Raw genomic sequence first — 19,075 nt, 5'->3', positions numbered from 1 at the left:
ATCATCTAAAGTCACCATTTTTCTGTATGTTGATTAAATTAGGACCTTGGCATCAAGTTTTCACTCTGCTCTACGGCTTTTTTTCCCCCCTCAGTGTAGATATTTTTTGAGCTATGCCTATTGGAGATTTGATGGTATCTCCAGAAAGATATTGCACTGCCTCTAAATAAACTTTCCTTGTTTTCAAAGTCTGAAAGGGTCGTGTCAAAAGGGCATAAGACCCAGTTTGAAGGGACTGATGAAAGTTAAGAAAACATGACTATCAAAAAAAGTAACTGCAGTCAGATGCAGCAGTGTGCACCTGTAAGCCTAGAAACTTGGGAGGCTGCAGCAGGAGGACCACAAGTTTAAGGTCAGTCTTGGCAACTTAGACCCGATCTCAAAATAAAAATACAAAAAGGGTTGGGGATATAACTTAACAGTAAAGCACTCCTGGGTTCAATCCCTAGTACTGGAGTGGGGGGCGGGATTGATTTTAATTGGCTGAAATCCCCTGACTACATAAAGTCCTTAAGTCAATAATGATATTCAAAAGAGAGACAGACTAGCCAGGTCAGTGGTGCACACATGTAATCTCAGCAACTTGGTAGGTTAAGGCAGAAAGATCACAGAGTAGTAGCCAGTCTCAGCAACTCAGTCCCATTTCAAAACTTAAAAAAAAAGGACTGGTAAAATAGCTCAGCAGCAAAATGCGTCCAGGTTCAACTTGGGGCACCGTAAGAAAGTGAGAGCAATGGACTATTGGTCTGCTTTCTGATGCTGTGACAAATCAACTTAGAAGGAAGAAGTTTTGAAATATTTTGGCTCACAATTTCAAAGGTTTCAGTCCGTGGTCAGTTGGCTCAGCCACTTTGGGGCCTGCATGAGGTAACACACAACAGGGAACACAGAGTGGAGCATAACGGCTAGCTCATGGCAGCTGAGAAGCAAAAAGAGATAGAGAAGGAGCAGCCAGGGTCTCAATATCCCCTCGAAGGGCATGCACCCCCAGCACCATGTGACCAACTTCCTTCCACTAGGCTCCAACTCCTAAAGTTTCCACCACCTCCCAAGAGTGCTATAGGGTGACAACCAAGCCTTTAGCATATGAGACTGAAGGGGACACTTAAGATTGAAACAAACAACAAAAAAAAAAAAAAAAATGGAGATAATTATTATATCAATAGCTTCTTCTGAAATTTAGTAACAGAAAAAAGTATTTATCCTGTATTTCAAATAAAAACCTGTATTTTATGATAATTAAGTAGCCCATATCAATAAGGTAAAGTTATCTCATCCAAAACACCAGAACCCACTGATCAATTTTTATCCCAAAAAGAAAGTCAACCATACAGGATCTTTTGATGAAATGCAATAAGAAATAAACACCAACAGCTATGAAAGATTCTGGTCCCTCCATCCTTCCCCCAAAATCAACCTTGATCTGACTAAGACTCAGGTCTGCCTACCCATTTATAAGAAACTCAGAAGACAGAAACATTAAACTATCACTGCAGGAGGGATGCAATAAACAAAGTCCAGAATGCAGGAAATACTGTAAGATAAACAGTTTCTTCAGCAAATAAACTGAAAGCAAAAGAAGAGAAATAAACTATATATTAAGATACTCAAGTCAGGAATTATGGGAGACCCTGTCTCAAAAAAAATTTTTAAATGAGTGGGGATGTAGCTCAGTGGTAAAGCACCCTAAAGTTCAATCCCCATAACCAAAAAACAAACAAACAAACAAACAAAAACCACAACACTCAAGAGACAGCAACCAGAAATGTAATGTAATATAATTTGGATATTATCTAGATATTAACTTGAATAAACCAACTGTAAAAACAATTTGTGAAGCAACTGGGGAAATATGAATATTCACTGAATATTTGATCACATTTAGGAAATAGTAAGTTTTTCAGATGTGGCAATGGTATTGTGGAGTCCATTTTTTGTTATTTTAATTTATTTTTATTGTAAACAAATGGGATACATGTTGTTTCTGTTTGTACATGGAGTAACAGCATACCATTTGCATAATCATACATTTACATAGGGTAATGATGTTTGATTCATTCTGTTATTTTTTCCTTCCCCCCACCCCTCCCACCCCTCTTTTCCCTCTAGACAGTCCCTCCTTCCTCCATTCTTGCCCCCCTCCCACCCCCCATTATGTGTCATCATTCGATTATCACTCGTCCTTTGGTTTTTTGGGATTGGCTTATCTCACTTAGCACGATATTCTCCGATTTCATCCATTTGCCTGCAAATGCCATAATTTTATTATTCTTTATAGCTGAGTTTCTTTATCCATTCATCAATTGAAGGACATCTAGGTTGGTTCCATAGTCTGGCTATTGTGAATTGAGCAGCTATGAACATTGATGTGGCTGTATCTCTGTAGTATGCTGATTTTAAGTCCTTTGGGTATAGGCCAAGGAGTGGGATAGCTGGGTCAAATGGTAGGTCCATTCCAAGTTTTCTAAGGAATCTCCACACTGCTTTCCAGAGTGGCTGCACTAATTTGCAGCCCCACCAGCAATGTATGAGTATACCTTTTTCCCCATATCCTCTCCTACACCTATTGTTGCTTGTATTCTTGATAATCGCCTTTCTAATTGGGGTGAGATGGAATTTTTGGGTGGTTTTGATTTGCATTTCTCTTATTACTAAAGATGGTGAACATTTTTTCATACGTTTGTTGATTGTAGATCTTCTGTGAAGTGTCTGTTCATATCCTTAGCCCATTTGTTGATTGGATTATTTGTCTTCTTCGTGTAGAGTTTTTTGAGTACTTTATATATTCTGGAAATTAGTGCTCTATCTGAAGTATGAGTGGCAAAGATTTTCTCCCACTCTGTAGGCTCTTCTCTCTTTGCATTGCTGATAGTTTCCTTTGCTGAGAGAAAGCTATTTAATTTGAATCTATCCCAGTTATTGATTCTTGCTTTTATTTCTTGTGCTATGGGAGTCCTGTTAAGGAAGTCTGATCCTAAGCCAACAAGGTGAAGATTTGGACCTACTTTTTCTTTCATAAGATGAAAGGATTCTGGTCTGATTTCAAGGTCCTTGATCCACTGTGAGTTGATTTTTGTGCAGGGTGAGAGATAGGGGTTTAGTTTCATTCTGTTGCATATGGATTTCCAGTTTTCCCAGCACCATTTGTTGAAGAGGCTATCTTTTCTCCATTGCATATCTTTGGCACCTTTGTTTAGTATTAGAAAATTGTATTTATGTGGGTTTGTGTCCATGTCCTCTATTCTATCCCATTGATCTACCTGTCTATTTTGGTGCCAATACCATGCCATTTTTGTTAGTATTGCTTTGTAGTATAGTTGATGTTCTCCATTTGGCTTTCCTTTATATACATATTTAAAACTTCCTAAATCAAACTTTTTTGTGGAAAAATAAAAGGGAAATAATGCCAGATGTGGAGGTACATGCCAGTGATCCCAACCACTCAGGAGGATGAGGCAGGAGTATCGCCCAGTTTCAGATCAGCTTCTACAACTTAGAAAGAACCAGTCTCAAAATTAAAAATAAAATGGGTTGGGGATATACCTCAGTGATAAAGTACCCCTGAATTCAATCTGTAATACCAAAAAAGAGAGAGGGATAGAAATGGAAGTAATGATGAGGTTAGCCTACCTAATAGAAAAAAAATTCATTAAAAAAAAGTTAAAAATTAATGCCTCGCTAAGCACAGAGGCACAGGCCTGTAATCCCAGTAACACAGAAAGCTAAGGCAGGTGCATCACAAGTTCAAGGTCAGCCTCAGCAACTTAGGCCCTGTCTCAAAATAAAACAAATAGAATCGGAGATTAGCTCAGTTGGCAGAACACACAAGGAAGGAAGGAAGGAAGGAAGGGAGGGAGGGAGGGAGGGAGGGAGGGAGGGAGGGAGGGAGGAAGGAAGGAAGCTACATTCAGCATGATTTAAACATTACATAATGTACACATGTATCAAAATACCCCAAGGTACCCCCATAAATATGTACATTTTAAAGTTTTTATTTACCAATTTAAAAAATAAATTTAAATTTTTGTAAAAATCACTGGAGGGATTATGTCCAACAGGAAATGATCAAGATTAAAATTTCACTAACAAACACCACCACAGACCTCCTTCCATTAAACTATTATTTCCTTAATTTGCTATAAAGATACCATGAAGAGTATCAAATGTTTTGCCAAAATTCTACACCTATTTTTCCGATAAGGAAGGGCACTTTAAATCACTTTCTCCACAAACAGAGTAAAATGAGTACATCAGACATCTTAGAGTAATCAGAATTTATTTCAGGGCATCTGAACCATGTAAGAGAAAACAGACACAAGAAGCAATGTCTCTTGCCCAAAATTATGCTTAGTACTTAGTAGACTGGGGACCTGGACTTGGGGCTATGATAATTTTCTTTCTATCTTCGACTCTTTTTAGGAAGAAGGGAGAACACACAGTATCAGATACCGGTTTTGTTAAAAAATCTAGTCACTAAAGGACTCAGGATAAACTCTTGAGAAAAATGTGTACTCTGAAGTCCTGACCAATGATGGCCAAAGTTCCAATAATACACTTGCTCACTCCAAGGTACTCAACTGGAGATACAGATTTTCACCATTCAATGGTACTTCTAGCTTCAACTACTTCTTTGTGATCTGTCAACATTTCATATGGACTCAACATTTCATCTTAAAGGGAAAGGGGAGACATTACTGGTAATGACCCTACTCTCTACATGCTTCCATTCTCCCCTTTCCCCCTTTATAACTAAAGCCAGTAAAAGAACATAAGTAAAATTTCATTAATTGCTTTCAAGTTTCTGAACGAAAACTATCCCCAGTGATCAAATTATACCCTAATGCACAGTAATGGCTCTCCTTCAAAAGTTACTTCTGTGGAAGGGAATGCAAATAGGGACAGGGTTTGAAGGAAGATTACATATTCTACAGTATAACAACTGTAGGCTCTGGAACCAGACAGCCCTGATCTGCCATTAATTAGCTGAATTACTCTGAACAAGTTGCTGAAACGTTCAGTGCCTCAGTTTTCTAATATAGATTCCTTCAGATAAAAGTACTTACCACACAATTACCATAAGGATGAAATAAGCAAATATATGTAGAAGTTCTCATACAATAGTGTCTGCCACATAAATTATCAAATGGTACCTATTATTATCATTATTTTATAATTCAGTATGTCTTTACAAAGGTATTAATCATATGTAACTGAAAATATTAATTAAAATACAAAAAGAACTACCTCCAAAATAAAAATCCCTTTTTATTTTTTAAATGTTTTTAGTAATAGATGGACACAATACCTTTATTTTATTTATGTGGTGCTGAGGATCGAACCTAGCGCCTCCTGCATCAAGGCAAGTGCTCTACCACTGAGCCACAACCCAAGCCCCAAAAATCCTGCCTACTAATTAGAAAAAGCATTTCAACTCTTAAGTGATTGCCAGCTGTGGCTATAATGCCATCAATTTATATGATAACTTCTAAACTAGTACATGATCAATGTTTAAGGTATATACCTTCCCCTCTACACTGCTAGAGAAAACCATATACACAGCACTAAGCACTATATGCAGTTATAATAACTATGTAGTCCCATTAAAATTCAAGTCAACTAAAAAAAAAAAATTGCACTTGGTCCAGTTGTAACACACTGCCACTGAGCCACACCATACAAAGAAAGAACAGAAGGGAAGGGAAGAAAATAGGAAAAAAATCTAATAACATTACAATAGAGTATAAACAGGCAAAAGCCCTGGAAAAAAAATTATACACATAATCATTACCTTCAGAATTGGGAGCTCAGTTCAGTTCTGGTTTAGAAATTGTTAGAATTTTTTGTTAGTTTTTGTTTTTGTTTTTACCACTGGATAAAGTATTCCCCATATCCACAAGGCTGCATTTGGACAAAAATGCTTTCAGTTATCAAAACAATCTTTAGATAATCACTCCAAAAGCATGACAGCCAAACATTATAAATGAACTACTTTCTGTTATTCTACAAAATCAGTTCTGAACATGAGCTTTATTTTGGAAACCAAGAAGTACATGTAGAAAGGTGGGAAGGCGCATTTATTTACAAATGATGTATAGAATTTGCTTCAAAATCGTAAGAATAGGGTTGGATGCAGTGGCATATGCTTGTAATCCCAGAAACTCAGAAGGAACGCAAGTTCAACAATTTAAGAGAGAGCCTATATCAAATTTTAAACTTTTTAAAAATGGACTGGGGGTATAGCTCAGAGGTAAAGTGCCCCTGGTTCAATACCCAGTGCCATAAAATTATAGTAAGGTTAGGGAATGGGAAGAGTCAGGGAATGGAAGGGAAAGACATATGGAACAAAACTGGCTATGTGCTGCTAACTGTTGAAGTCGAGAGATGGTATATGGGGCTCATTATAGTATTATTCTACTTACAAATATATGTTAAATAGTAAGTTGAAAAAGAAAAGCACTTTCTATAACTGAAAAGTATATACTCTTTCTTCAAAAAAAAATTTATAATAGATAATCAGAATAAAAATGTGGCTTCAAAAGATTTAACAAAAAAATAAGGTCCTTAAAAAAAGTCACATTATCCTTCACTGTTATCCTGTGTACGACACAGAGCAAGTAAAATACAGATCACAGACCAACAAAATGTTCTAGAACCCACCCTGAAGTCCTTCAACTTAAGCTTGCAGCAATAAGGATGAACGTGAAATGTTCTCAATAGGTCACAGACACATCTGCACTACACATGCAGCCCACATCTATGGCTCTTCATTGCAGAGCTTCGAAAGAAGAATATCTTCAATGTAACTCCATTTTCCTGTTTTAAGGTGGAGGGGAGGAGCTCAGGGGACAGATGAATGTTTTCACATTCCAACAAAACATTCCAATATCTGCATAATTTAAAAGACAGTCTTGGAATTAAGGAAATTAAGACACGACTTTACTGATGTTGATTCTAATGGCCAAGACTCAAAACTGTTTTGGTTACAAGCACACAAATAAACTCTATTGCTTTGTCAGTGGAGAGATCCAAGTCATTACTTGACACATTAACCTTTCCTACACACGATTCTTACCCACATTTTGGGTGAGAAAAGTTTTCCTTTTCTCCTTAAGAGTGACTTAAACGGAAATTTTTCAAGAAAGATGTTCATTTAGCAGCTTTTCTACCAAAATCTAGAAGCAATTAAACAGAGAACACTGGGTGCAAGTAAGAAAAAAATGAACTTCAAAAACCAAGGCCATGAACCACTGTCTGGCATATAACCACTGCCACATTTGCTTTCTAAATACTTGTGAAAGCATTTGGCATCATTTTCCAACAATCCCATAGGACTTCCACTTCCTTGTTTTCTCAATAGTATTTCAAAATGTTGACACATTTATTGAACTATTTTTGGAAGATCCAGCTCTTTCTACCTTCAGGGCTTGAGATACAAATATATAAAAGCTACAGGACATCCCTTTAGCTGCAAAACTTGGCAGACTTCCTGAGTTCTAAGAAAACTTCAATTGGCTACTCCACTAACAGCTAAAAAGCACAGTGTAACAGAAGCAACTCTGGATACAAGGAGACCTGGCTATGCCCAAAGTTCCATTACTAAACTACCAAATGACTTTGGGTACCTTTAACCACTTAACTTCCTTTTCTTCTTACTTGTCAGACCTATGGTACAAATTGTTTTAAAAATAAAATGTCGAAATACCCTGAGAATTTCTGTTGAAGGGAAAAAACTTTTTTTATGTTCACAAATAAAAATGGTATCTAAATTTTAAAATAAAAAAATAAAAGGAAGAAAGCACTAAAAGTTCATGCCAAGGACTAGGCATAGTAGGGTATACTATAACCTCAGGTATGTGGGAAGCTAAGGCAGAAGGATCAAGTTTGAAACCAGCCTCAGCAACTTGCAGAACTTAAGAAGACTTTATCTCAAAATAAAGTAGGGGATGTAGCACAGTGGTAGAGGGCTTGCCTATCATGTGCAAGGCTCTGAGTTCAATATCCAGTATTTGGAGGAAAAAAATACAAGAAGCTTATGTCATAGCAGCCCAGATTTATACTGTTATCTAAGAAGAAAAAAGAATGTATAAAAGTACCATGATTAAACAAACCATATTTAGAAACTACCAATGCTTATTTAAAATTTTTGCCAAATCCATTCAGTCATATCAATTATTAAATACATGTCTTTAAATCAAATAATTTAAAAATGCCCACTTTAGCCTCAGGCTAAGAAATATCAATAAATTCATATTTATGAGGTGCTTTTTTATTTTTCTGATGACTATTGACATATATATTTAAGGATTAAAAGGAAAACATTAAACCAGATGTAGGGATTCATTCCCATAATCCCAGTTACTTGGGACGCTGAGGCAGGAGGATCACAGATCAAGGCAGGCCTTGGCAACTTAGTATGACTTTCTCAAAATAAAAAATAAAAAGGGGGCTGCAGTTGTAGCTCAGTAGTAGAGCACTTGCCTAGCATGTGTGAGGCACTGGGTCAATTCTCAGCACCACATATAAATAAATGAATAAAATAAAGAACTATCAACATTAAAAAATATATTTAAAAAAATAAAAAATAAATAAAAATAAAAAGGGCCAGAAATGGTGGTATGCACCATTACCAGCTGTAATCCCAGCTGCTCAGGTGGATAAGGCAGGAGGATCGTGAGCTCAAAGCCAGCCACAGCAACTCATCAAGGCCCTAGGCAACTTAGCAAGGCCCTGTCTACAAATTTTTAAACATTAAACAAAATTTTAAAAAGGGCTGGGGATGTAGTTAAGTGCCTCTGTGTTCAATCCCTGGTACCAAACACAAATAAAAAATAAAAAATAAAAAAGGATGGGGGTGCAGCTTCATGGTAGAGCTCCTGACTAAACATATATAAGGCATCTACCTGGGTTTGATCCCCAGCACCAAAAAAAAAAAAAAAAAAAAAAAAAAAAAAAAAAAAAGATTCATCTGTGTAACAATCATTTCACAGATCATCACATTTTAGGGAAATACTGTCCTATTTCTAACAATACTTACTGTCCTATTTCTAACAATACTTTCTACATTAATGAAGAGAGAACCTGAATTGATAAATCTCTAAAAACCCTCTGGGCAACTTAGCTAATACCAAGCAGAAGAACTAATAGCTATGAGATTTTCCTGGAGCTTCCTCAGATCACACAGCCATTAATAACCCACTACCTTTTTAGAATCTCCATTTTGTTTGAACTTCCCCAAAATCCATACACAAAAATCCTGAACATTTACACCTTCACATTAGTGTAATTCCCACACTTTATTTACACCTTTCCTACAAATGAAAATTCTCATTCTAACAGTATTTAACAGAATCCATGAATTCAAAGGTTATTCCAATCCCCAAATCATATTTAAAAAATATTCAAACTTATGGAAGGCAACCATGTGTCAGTTTAAACATAGGCCACTTCTGATAGGCACATATTTGGCAAATCTGTTTTTGTGTATTTTTAAGTGTAGCTCAAGCATATCATATTTACAAGTTTATACTGAACTAATTTTTGAAATACCACAGGAAAAAAAGGAAGCACATTCATTGAAGTCTTCCTAGAAAGCCTCCCCCCACATCCTCCCCCAGGTGCTGGAGATTAAATCCAGGGCCTCATGCATGTTAGAAAGGCACTCTAGCACTGAGCCACACCCCCAGTCTGGAAAACACTTTTTACTTCAATGACATACCAGTCATTCACTCCCATCCATCCTAAATACTCAATCATCTGATTTTTCTACCTGTTTTACAAATAACTGAAAGCAGCAAGAGGCATGGAAAAAGTACAACTTTGGTACAGTGATAGTTCTTATCAAATGTAAGTGCCACAAAAATCTTATTATTTTGATTTTTAATCAGTTTAAAACCCTAAATCCAGAGGATTGAACATGACTTAATTTCTGCTCCCTCCCAAAACCACATAGAATGATAGTAAAGGAAAAAAATTTTAAAGTACAAATCCAAAAAAAAGGTGGGGGAAAAAACAGGCCAACAGATGAGATATGCCAAAAAAATTTTAGAAGATGGAAAGCAGATGTACAAAATAACTGACTTCGCAGAACAGGGGATGCTGAAATGTGAGTTCCTGTTTTGGTGGGGGCCTACAAGAAATAAAGTGTTTGCTCAAGAATTCCCAAGAGCTTTAGGAATTGTAAATTCCAGATACTTCTGAGGGTTGAAGTGAGATTTCAGGAAATAGCCTTCAAAGGGCTACAAAAGATGCCTTCAAAATTGGGAGGGAAAGTAATCACAAACTAACAAATCTATAAACAGCCAAACTACAAAAGCAATCAAACTGAGAATGGAAAAAGACATTTCAAGACATGCAAGTTCTTTGGAAACTGACCTCCCACTTACGCTATGCCGGGCAACTACTGAATGTGCTCATGTACAGAGTTAAACCAAGAAGGAACCTGGGAAGAGAAGCAGAGAGAATTCCACATGGGCAACTACGCCACCACTCAAGCCACACAACTGCTGGGGATATAGCTCAATGGTAGAATGTGTGCCTAACATGTAGAAGGGTCCATGTTCAATTTCCAGCAATAAACCAAGGGCAGGGCTGGGAAATCACAAAACTAAAAGTAGTACTCAGATCTGCTTCAAAATCACTCCTTTATGGAGCTGAAGAAATAGCTCCTTTTGGAGAGCGCTTGCCTAGCATGCACAAGGACCACGGTTCAAATCCCCAGCCGCTCAAATGAGAAGAAAGAAAAAAAAAAAAAAAAAAATCCACAAAATCACTCCTTTACAAAAGAAATTAGGAGACAGAAAACCAAATTCCTCAAGACTCCAAGTTCTACAGAGTAACAACTTTAAATAAAAATAATTAACAATAACTGCCCCCAGAAGACCAAAGTTTTAGCCACACATAAGCTGAGTGCCCTTGAGCAACTCATTCAATTTTTAAATTCAATTTTTCATCTGTAAAATGGAAGTCATACCAAATTATCCAAGGTACTACTGGAAAAAGGATAAGCAATATTTATATGACTGAAGTACCAGTTATACTGGGGACTTATAGTCTATGCTCCAAAAAATTGGTTTCTTTTTCCTTTTTTTTTTTCCCACGTTTATGGATTATCACTACTTCTGATCTTACTGGACTACTTATGAAGGAATCTAGAACAAAGTCAACCAATAGTATAAAATGCACTTATCCAGGACAGGTTAGGCAAAGTATTTGGTAATAGCACCAGAAGCCTGAAGGTTATAGGCAAACCAAGAAGTGTCAAATAGAAGCCGACATATTTGGAATAAACTTACAGGGAGGGAGAAAAGGAGGGAACAAATTAGATCAAGCATCTAGATTCAATTATGGATCTAAAGAAATAACAAAATAGGTTAACTATACTACAATGTTGAAATCAGCAAAATTCAAACTGTGGGAAACTATACTGTGGGAATAATCAATTAAGTTTCTTCAACAAATTAATTATAAGGAAAAATAAGAGATGAAGGGGCAATCAGATCTTATTACTCTTAAAAGATCCATCAATAAGTTATTAATGTACAGATATTAACTGGCTCTTGATTGAAACACACTGTTCCAAAAATTGACACCTGAGACAACACATATCTTATTACTGACAGATACTTGATGATATTAAGCAAATTTTAGTATGATTCCAGTTTGTTTACAAAACAGTTCTTACCTTCTAGAGGATGTGAGTGAAAGGACAGTCATATTGAAAACAACACTGAAAGGGCTTTTAAAATGGAGGGCATGAAGGAAGCCAGGACTTATGCACATCTCCAACTGCTGCCTAAAAAGGTGAACTCTAGTCACCTCCATCCTTTGACTGAACGATTCTGGAATAACCAGAAAAACCACATAATTAATTGCACTGTGCCCAGAGACTCAAAAAAGTATATCAAGAGGTTTTCAGGCTCTTATTATATGGACAATACTACATATATATATGTGTATATATATATATATATATATGTATAGATATGTATATATTAATACTTATTAATGATAAGTAATAAAATATTAAATGATGAAATTTTTAAAAACTTTCAAAAAAGCCAAATAACAAATAAGAGCACAACTCTGGGCTGTGGGAGTCTAAACCTAGGCTTTAGAGAACCAAGCAATCTGCTTAAGACCAGTAAGTAATGAATGAGACCACACTTTCCACATGTGACTATGGGCCTAATGCATGCTGGACACTGATTAATTCATTCCAAAAACTATGACTCTGACCGTGACCCAAAGGTCATTCTTTCAGAGGGAAAGGCAGGAAATAACTGCTGGCTCAAAAGGTAGAAAAGTCCTGCTGCCAGCAACACCAATTTTAAGGTCATACACATGTAGGTCTTTTTCAGTCAATTGACCTTTAATAAAAGTACAAACTAAATACCCTAAAAAAGTCAGCTAACTAATGCAAGTGAATGAAAGGGTCTAGAGGTAAGATGAAAAGAAATGGGAGGAACTGAGACAATGTAGGGAAAGGATTACCCATACTAGACTCTAACAGATGGTCTTTCCAACTGAGGAGCATGGGCCCCTTGTTGCCACAATCCTCCAATATTTTCAGCCTAAAATAATTATGTGAAACCTCCTGATTTCTTAATTTTGGCAGCCAGTTTAAAGTTAAAACACTACACTGGGGGAAAATATGTCTGCAAGTGTATTTCACACACAATAAGAAGTACACTGAATTTATGAAGGTTTCACTTTCAGGCCATATGAAAAAGGTTAAACATTGTCAGTAAAAATTCCACTCACTATTAGCCTTATTTCAGCAAGCTTACTGCAGTTATAGAGAGGGGAAATTATAGTAGAGTATATGCACACAGATTTCACACTCAGAAACAGTTACTTCTAGCAACATAACAAAAAAGATTATGTTCCTGTGTTCTGCAACTAGATTCTCATAGATTTGCCACATATGTGCACCTTTTGACATTATCCAAAAAGACAGATTTGTGAAGTAAGAATTTTCTAAAAGTTCAAAAATTCTAAAGATTCTATGATGAAATAACTAATAAGTGGTTTTAGGGCTGTGATACTAGCTCAGAGGTAGAACACTTACCTACCATATATAAGCCCTGAATTTGGTTTCCATCCAGTACCACAAAAAAAAAAAAAAAAAAAGTGGTTTTTACTTGTTTTCACCATATCAATTCCAATCTCATATCAAAGATTATTTTCCACACAGATAATTATTCCTGACCACTGTAAAAATGTGCTTACCACATATTCACAAGCACCTCACTAAATTTTTTCTTAACCTAACAATTTTCACAGATGCCAGGCACGACATGAAGCATTTTATAAGCATTAGCTCACTTAATCCTCATATAGGTCTATGAAGTAGGTATGATTTTTAACCCCTTATTAAAGGAAAGAAGACTTTGAGAAATACTTTGCTCAAAGTCACTGGCATAGGTAGCCTAACCAGCACCAAATTACTGGGGACTTGTTACTGATCCCCTTTAACCATCAAAGAAATTTGTGAGAAAATAAAAGTACATTAAGTGAAGGACAGTAGAATGAGCCAGACATTATCACCCTATAAACGTATGAAAAAAATAATTTTTTTTCACAAAGAAAGAAGAAAAAAAAAAAAAAAAAAAGACCAAGATTATTTCAGAATTCAATTTAAACAGGATAACTGAGTAAAGGGGGCCAACTAAGGAATCCATTTGAATAGAAATAAGTACAGTCGGGCAGGGGGGAAAAGAATGAGTGATAAAAGTGCAATAGTAACATGAAAAATAAACATAAAAATATAAGAATACCTCTTAAGATTTTGATTTCCTAATAAAATAAGAACTAGATCAGCAATTTGCAGCCTTTTGTTTCCCAAAATTACCTCATATACTCTCTCCTCAAATCTCTCACACTCTTGCACTTAAACACACCTCCTGACTTATAATCTCAGTTTGTAAACCTCTGAGGCTCACCTGAACAACACAACACCTTCCCTACTAACCCGACTCTCCACTTCAGGTCAACAGTCTGAATTAAAAGATCTCTGAGTTCCCTTCTCGCCCTCAAGGTAAATTAATCTAATTTTCTTTTTTCAAATAGTAGCCTGTTTGGACAAAAAGGGAAAGAACCAAACAATTATAACATACTGTAACTGCATCTTAATGTTACGTCCTTAGCCACTGGCACAGGTAAATACATTGGTATAATATAGGAAACTCCAAAAACCACTGAGTCGACTCAATGCTCTTGTTATAAATGATGATGGGTACAGTCTGAAGCTTATCAAGAGGTCTGGAAACCTCAATTCAGGACTGTTTATAATCAGACCTATATAAACAAGTTTTTTAAATAAAATTATTCTAAAAAAGGCAAATGAAGGGTAATAAAGTCTTTAAAATATTTGAAAAATCATTCACTAAGAGCAAAACAAGAAGAAATGGCTTTTAAATTATAACATGAAAGATTCAGTTTACCTGCCTGACCTAGGTAATAAGGTCCTACAGATGAACAAGGACAAAAATCACTTTGGAAACCTTTCTATGCCGCCTTTTAGTTCTCAGGCTGGAAAAAAACTAAACCATCCCCTTGACAATAAATTTACATGTGTAAAATTTCAATTTGGCTACCTAAAATAAAACCTGTGGGATCTCAGAAAAGACAGCCCTTATGCCCCAATTTATTCTAGAGTAGCATAAAGATTATTTGGGACCCAGACTGTACACTCAGACCTTTATGACTAAAACACTAAAGTGAAAACATACTAATATGAGAGGAATTTGTGAAGTGAAAACACGTTTCCAATTTACAAGTATAAAATTAGCTCAATTTCAATCTGAAAAAAATAAATATATATATAAAAACAGTATGAAGGGTACTCAACAAGCCACATGACATCCACACTGACATCAAGGTAGAAAACACTTTAAAAATTAGAAAATTCAGAAAACCCTGAAATTCTGAGATAAATACTATCCCCAAAACCAAGGAAATAATATATAGATTATCTACCCTTGTAGATATCGAAAGCACACAACTAAGAAACCCACACAAATACCAAGTCAACCACAAAACAAAGGGGAATAATATCCAGTGGTTAAAAAAAAAAAAAAAAAATCAAACCTATATTAGTTACATGATATTTTTGCATAAACTACAACCAGTTTCTACAAAGTCAACTCCAACTTTCAAACAAGCTTTAGCAAAAGCACCTCAATGTATAAAGGCTCAGTTAATTAATTCTCCAAATATTTATTAAGTACAAACACTGTGTAGGTACCCCACCTGGCAAACATATGAACAGTCCCTTCTTTTATATGAAATACATATACTTTATAGAAAAACTATCCAAAAATTAATTATAACTCTTAATCATTTCTAGATAAAAGAGATAATTTACCTCTCCCTTTCTGGCTTACTTGTATGATCAATAGCTACTTGAAGGCCATTCCCATATAGTTAATGACAAGGCATTGACTCCATTTTAGATTTTAGTCTGTGGCCCAGACAGGAATGACAGAAATCTTCTGAATATCAAGTTGCTGGTTTATGCCAAAACAGGGCATTCCCAAAGGATGATCTGTCTAGAATATGGGGGAATCATATACAAATCTTCTGTTTACACAGGTCTTCGAAAGAGGCTGGAAATGTTGTGTTTTGAGGGGAGGGAACAAGGTCTGAGTGGATTTGCTGACTCCTAACAGTTCAGCCCTGAGATTCCAAGATTCTATAAAAGAGCAGTAAATTAGGGTTTGGCTAGTATTTGCTGACTACTGAAGCCAGTGTAAACATTTACTTGAGGCTTTTAAATCTGTAAGGATAACCAGTGGTTAGGTACAGTAATTCTGAATCTGAAAAAAACAAGCCCACTGGAATTGTTTCTAAATAAAGGTGGGGTGGAGAAGGTAGGCACATTTCCTTTGTTTTCTCCAAGTAAAACAATACAGATTTAAGGAATGCAAAATGTGACTCTTAGGTGGTATTGATCCCTATAAACTGCTTTTTTGCCTTCTTAAAAATATTCCTTGCAATTCATACTATTCAGAAGTTCATACTCAGCTTTTAAACAGACTACTTCAATTCAAAAAATAATGAAAAAAAACTCATACTTTCCTACATTAACACAAACAAGATCAAACCTTCAACAATATTTAGAATTCCACTATACAAAATAGAAACCCCACATTTCTAAATAAAATGGCAAAGATAAAAACTTGTAGGTCACTAGCCACAGTAATATGAGAGTAGTGATTAAGCACAAAACTTGATGTTAAACCTAACTATACAATATTACTAGTTACAGAGAAATTTTACCAATAAATATTTTGGTTGAGGACTGCTTTGTCATCTTTGCGAGTATTTTTAGTTGAAAGGAAGTGTTGGGTAGTACACGTGGACATGGTTCTGATTTTTAAATATCTATTTTTACATTCTGGTCACTGGTTAGGTTTTCTAAACTCAATTCTTTAAACTGGTAATTTGGAAATGGTAAACCACAAGATCGTTATGCTAAAAAGTAAAAAAACCTAACAAGCTCACCAACTCAGATCAGTACAAAGCTAACTTGGAAAGCTCAAGAGTTCTCACATCTAACCATGGGCCCTGACAGTCACTAACTCCTGACGAATGTGTATGTAAGTGGGCAAACTATACTAAAGTTAGGTTTCCAAATACAGCAAGAGCTTCTGAGTTTCCCTGTTTTCTATTTGCAGTAATTTTTTTGGTGGGCCACCCCTTCAGATTCCTCCCCTACATCTCCAAATTTGCTTCTTTCTACTTGGACTTAAATTTCAGATTTTAAAATATACACACCTAATTGCTGCAAAACCTTCCACAATAGTTTGTTTTTTACACAAAATAGCAAGTATTTTACTGAAATCCTAGTAAAATGATAAATGGTAAGTGATTTTTTATCACTTTTAAACTTTTAAAACAACCTCCCTCCCCCACCCAACTTAGACCTCAAGAGTAGGAGCACTGGTAGCTCAGTTCATCTACATATTTTCTTTCCAAGGTTTTTGCACACAGTGGTAACTACTCCTAACAGAGGTAACAGATAAAGAACTGTTATGACTAGGTCTTTCTTTAAGAGGGATGTTTTAGAAGGAAAGAAACTGTCCCTCCTATTACTCTTAATGAGCAGCCTCTTGTTCTCAGCAGTCAGTCTGCACACAAGACCACTACTGACTTCAGTGGGAATTCTGCCCAAGAAGTGAGGAAGACAGGATAGGATTAAATTAGCCCTAAATCCACACCATTGTTCCAACCCATTACCTCTTGTACAGTTCTCCAATAAGCTCAAAAGAGTAGATATCTGAGGCTTGATGGTGGTTTTTAAATTGTAGAACTGATTACTCCAGCTCTGACAGGTGACATAGCACAGCTCTTTAAAAGTTGTGTCAAACTCACAGCCTGATGGAGGGACTGAGTTGGCCCTCATCACAATTCAATATTGCATTGTAATGCAATCTCATCGTGGCTGCAACAGCAAGCCAGTGATTTCTTACAGTAAAAGACTGCAAAAAGAAACTGAAAAGAATTATGCACTATTCGTTCCCCAGTAAAACCTGTTCAGAGATTGAGAATTCTAACTCCCAGGTTCCCAAGCCAAGAAATTGACTCAGTTTGCCTCAAGTGCTAAGCCCAAGAGGAAAGGTGACAAGATGGTAATTAAAATGCTAATTCTCAATATAGTGTTGTACATAGAGAAACACAAATAATGTATTCTGATGAAAGAACAAATATGGGGAAAGGGTGATAAAGGAGCTGAAGAAAATAAAAGAATGCAGGAAAACTGTGAAAGTCACGAAAAGAAGGGGGAAAGCTTAAATAACAGTAACAAAACGCCTAGCACACACATACCATTTCAGATGCAGTAAGTTCAAGTAACTAGGAAAAGATGTGATTCAGAAAGGAGAAAATATGTTCGCAACTCCTCCAGGTTCCACCTTCCTTCCAACCCACCCAGGACTCTTAAAAGCGGGGACAGCTGTTGTGGTGACGGGGAAATTAAAGGCGTCCTCGAGACGTCTGTAGAAAGACTTCCACACACAGACCCCTCCCCTAATAATACACGCAAACCTCACTCAAAGAACTTGACCTTAAGGGAGGCTGGCATCTGGGGAAGTACACAGACTAACGTCCACCACAGGCGTCGCGCTGCTGCGGGCAACGTCTCCCGACGCCAATTTCCATCCTGCCCGCTCCTTATTTTCTCCTCCACGTCCTCCCGCTGCAGCTCACCTAAAACTGCTCCCAACCCTCCACCCCCAGCGCAGGAGGAGAAGCTGCAGCCATCCGTGGTGAGGTGGCTGGGTGTCGGAATCGTAAGGGTAGAACGCACGTCCCTCTCCGCCGGTGCCAGCCCACTCCGGGCCGACCCGCGCCGCGCGTGGGGCTGGCGCGCCGCCCTCGCCACTCCCCGCAGTCCCCGCGCGCGCGGTAGGCCCGCGTGTCCCCTCCCAAAACCATCCTCCCGAAGGGCGCCGCCGCGCCAAGTCCCCGCAGTCCCCGCGCCGGGGATGGAACCGGATTCCTCCGCTGCAGCTCCGGGGGCCCAGACGCGTGACCCTGAGCCCACCGCACCCGGGGAGGACGGCGCGGTCCTCACCACGCCTCCACCTCTGCAGACTCGGTCGGGAAGGGGGAGAGGGCGACCGGAGAGGAGTGGGATCCGGCCTGGAGCAACAGGACGTGGACCCCGCGGCGCAGTCAGGTCGCGCTGATGGAAGGAGGGAGAGAAGAGAGGAAGCCGCAGAAAATCCCAAAGCTGGTCCCCCTCCCCCGCCTCCGGGTGGGACCGTCCCGCCACCGCTTCCTGCCTGGGATCAGCTTCCCAGCTGCAGCCAGAGGAAAAATTCGAGCCGCCCCTGCAGCTCCGCAGGGACGAGTTGCCCGGGCCGGGACCCGCGCCCCGAGCCTGCCATTTCGCAGCCCCGCACGCCTCCTTACCCCAACACCGCACCTCAGGAGCTCACCGGCCCGGGGTACCCGTCCCGCTCTGTCCCAGCCAGCCACGGGCCGGCGCGCCTGCCTCCTCCCTCCGCTAGGTTTCAAATTGAAATTCCCTGGCTGGGGCCGTCAGAGAACTCGGCGCGCCGGCCCCGCCCCC

The 19,075-nt window shown here is 38.0% G+C and overlaps 1 protein-coding gene across 14 annotated transcripts in view; it reads right to left on the bottom strand.

Annotated features, from left to right (window-relative positions):
- EPB41L2 (erythrocyte membrane protein band 4.1 like 2) overlaps positions 1 to 19,075 on the bottom strand; it is a 193,489-nt gene extending 174,414 nt beyond the window's left edge. For 8 of the 14 annotated variants that reach the window (XM_079148177.1, XM_079148178.1, XM_079148165.1 and 5 more), the window contains exon 1: positions 18,916 to 19,065. The gene's annotated coding sequence lies outside the window, so the exon portion shown is untranslated. Of the gene's footprint in view, positions 1 to 18,574; positions 18,866 to 18,915 lie in introns of those variants that run through there. The other 6 variants (XM_079148164.1, XM_079148176.1, XM_079148171.1 and 3 more) reach the window with 5 other exon arrangements.

This window comes from Sciurus vulgaris (assembly GCF_902686455.1).
Source record: "Sciurus vulgaris genome assembly, chromosome: 7".
NCBI classification, from domain to species: Eukaryota; Metazoa; Chordata; class Mammalia; order Rodentia; family Sciuridae; genus Sciurus; species Sciurus vulgaris.
This window is presented reverse-complemented; position numbering and strand designations above follow the sequence as displayed.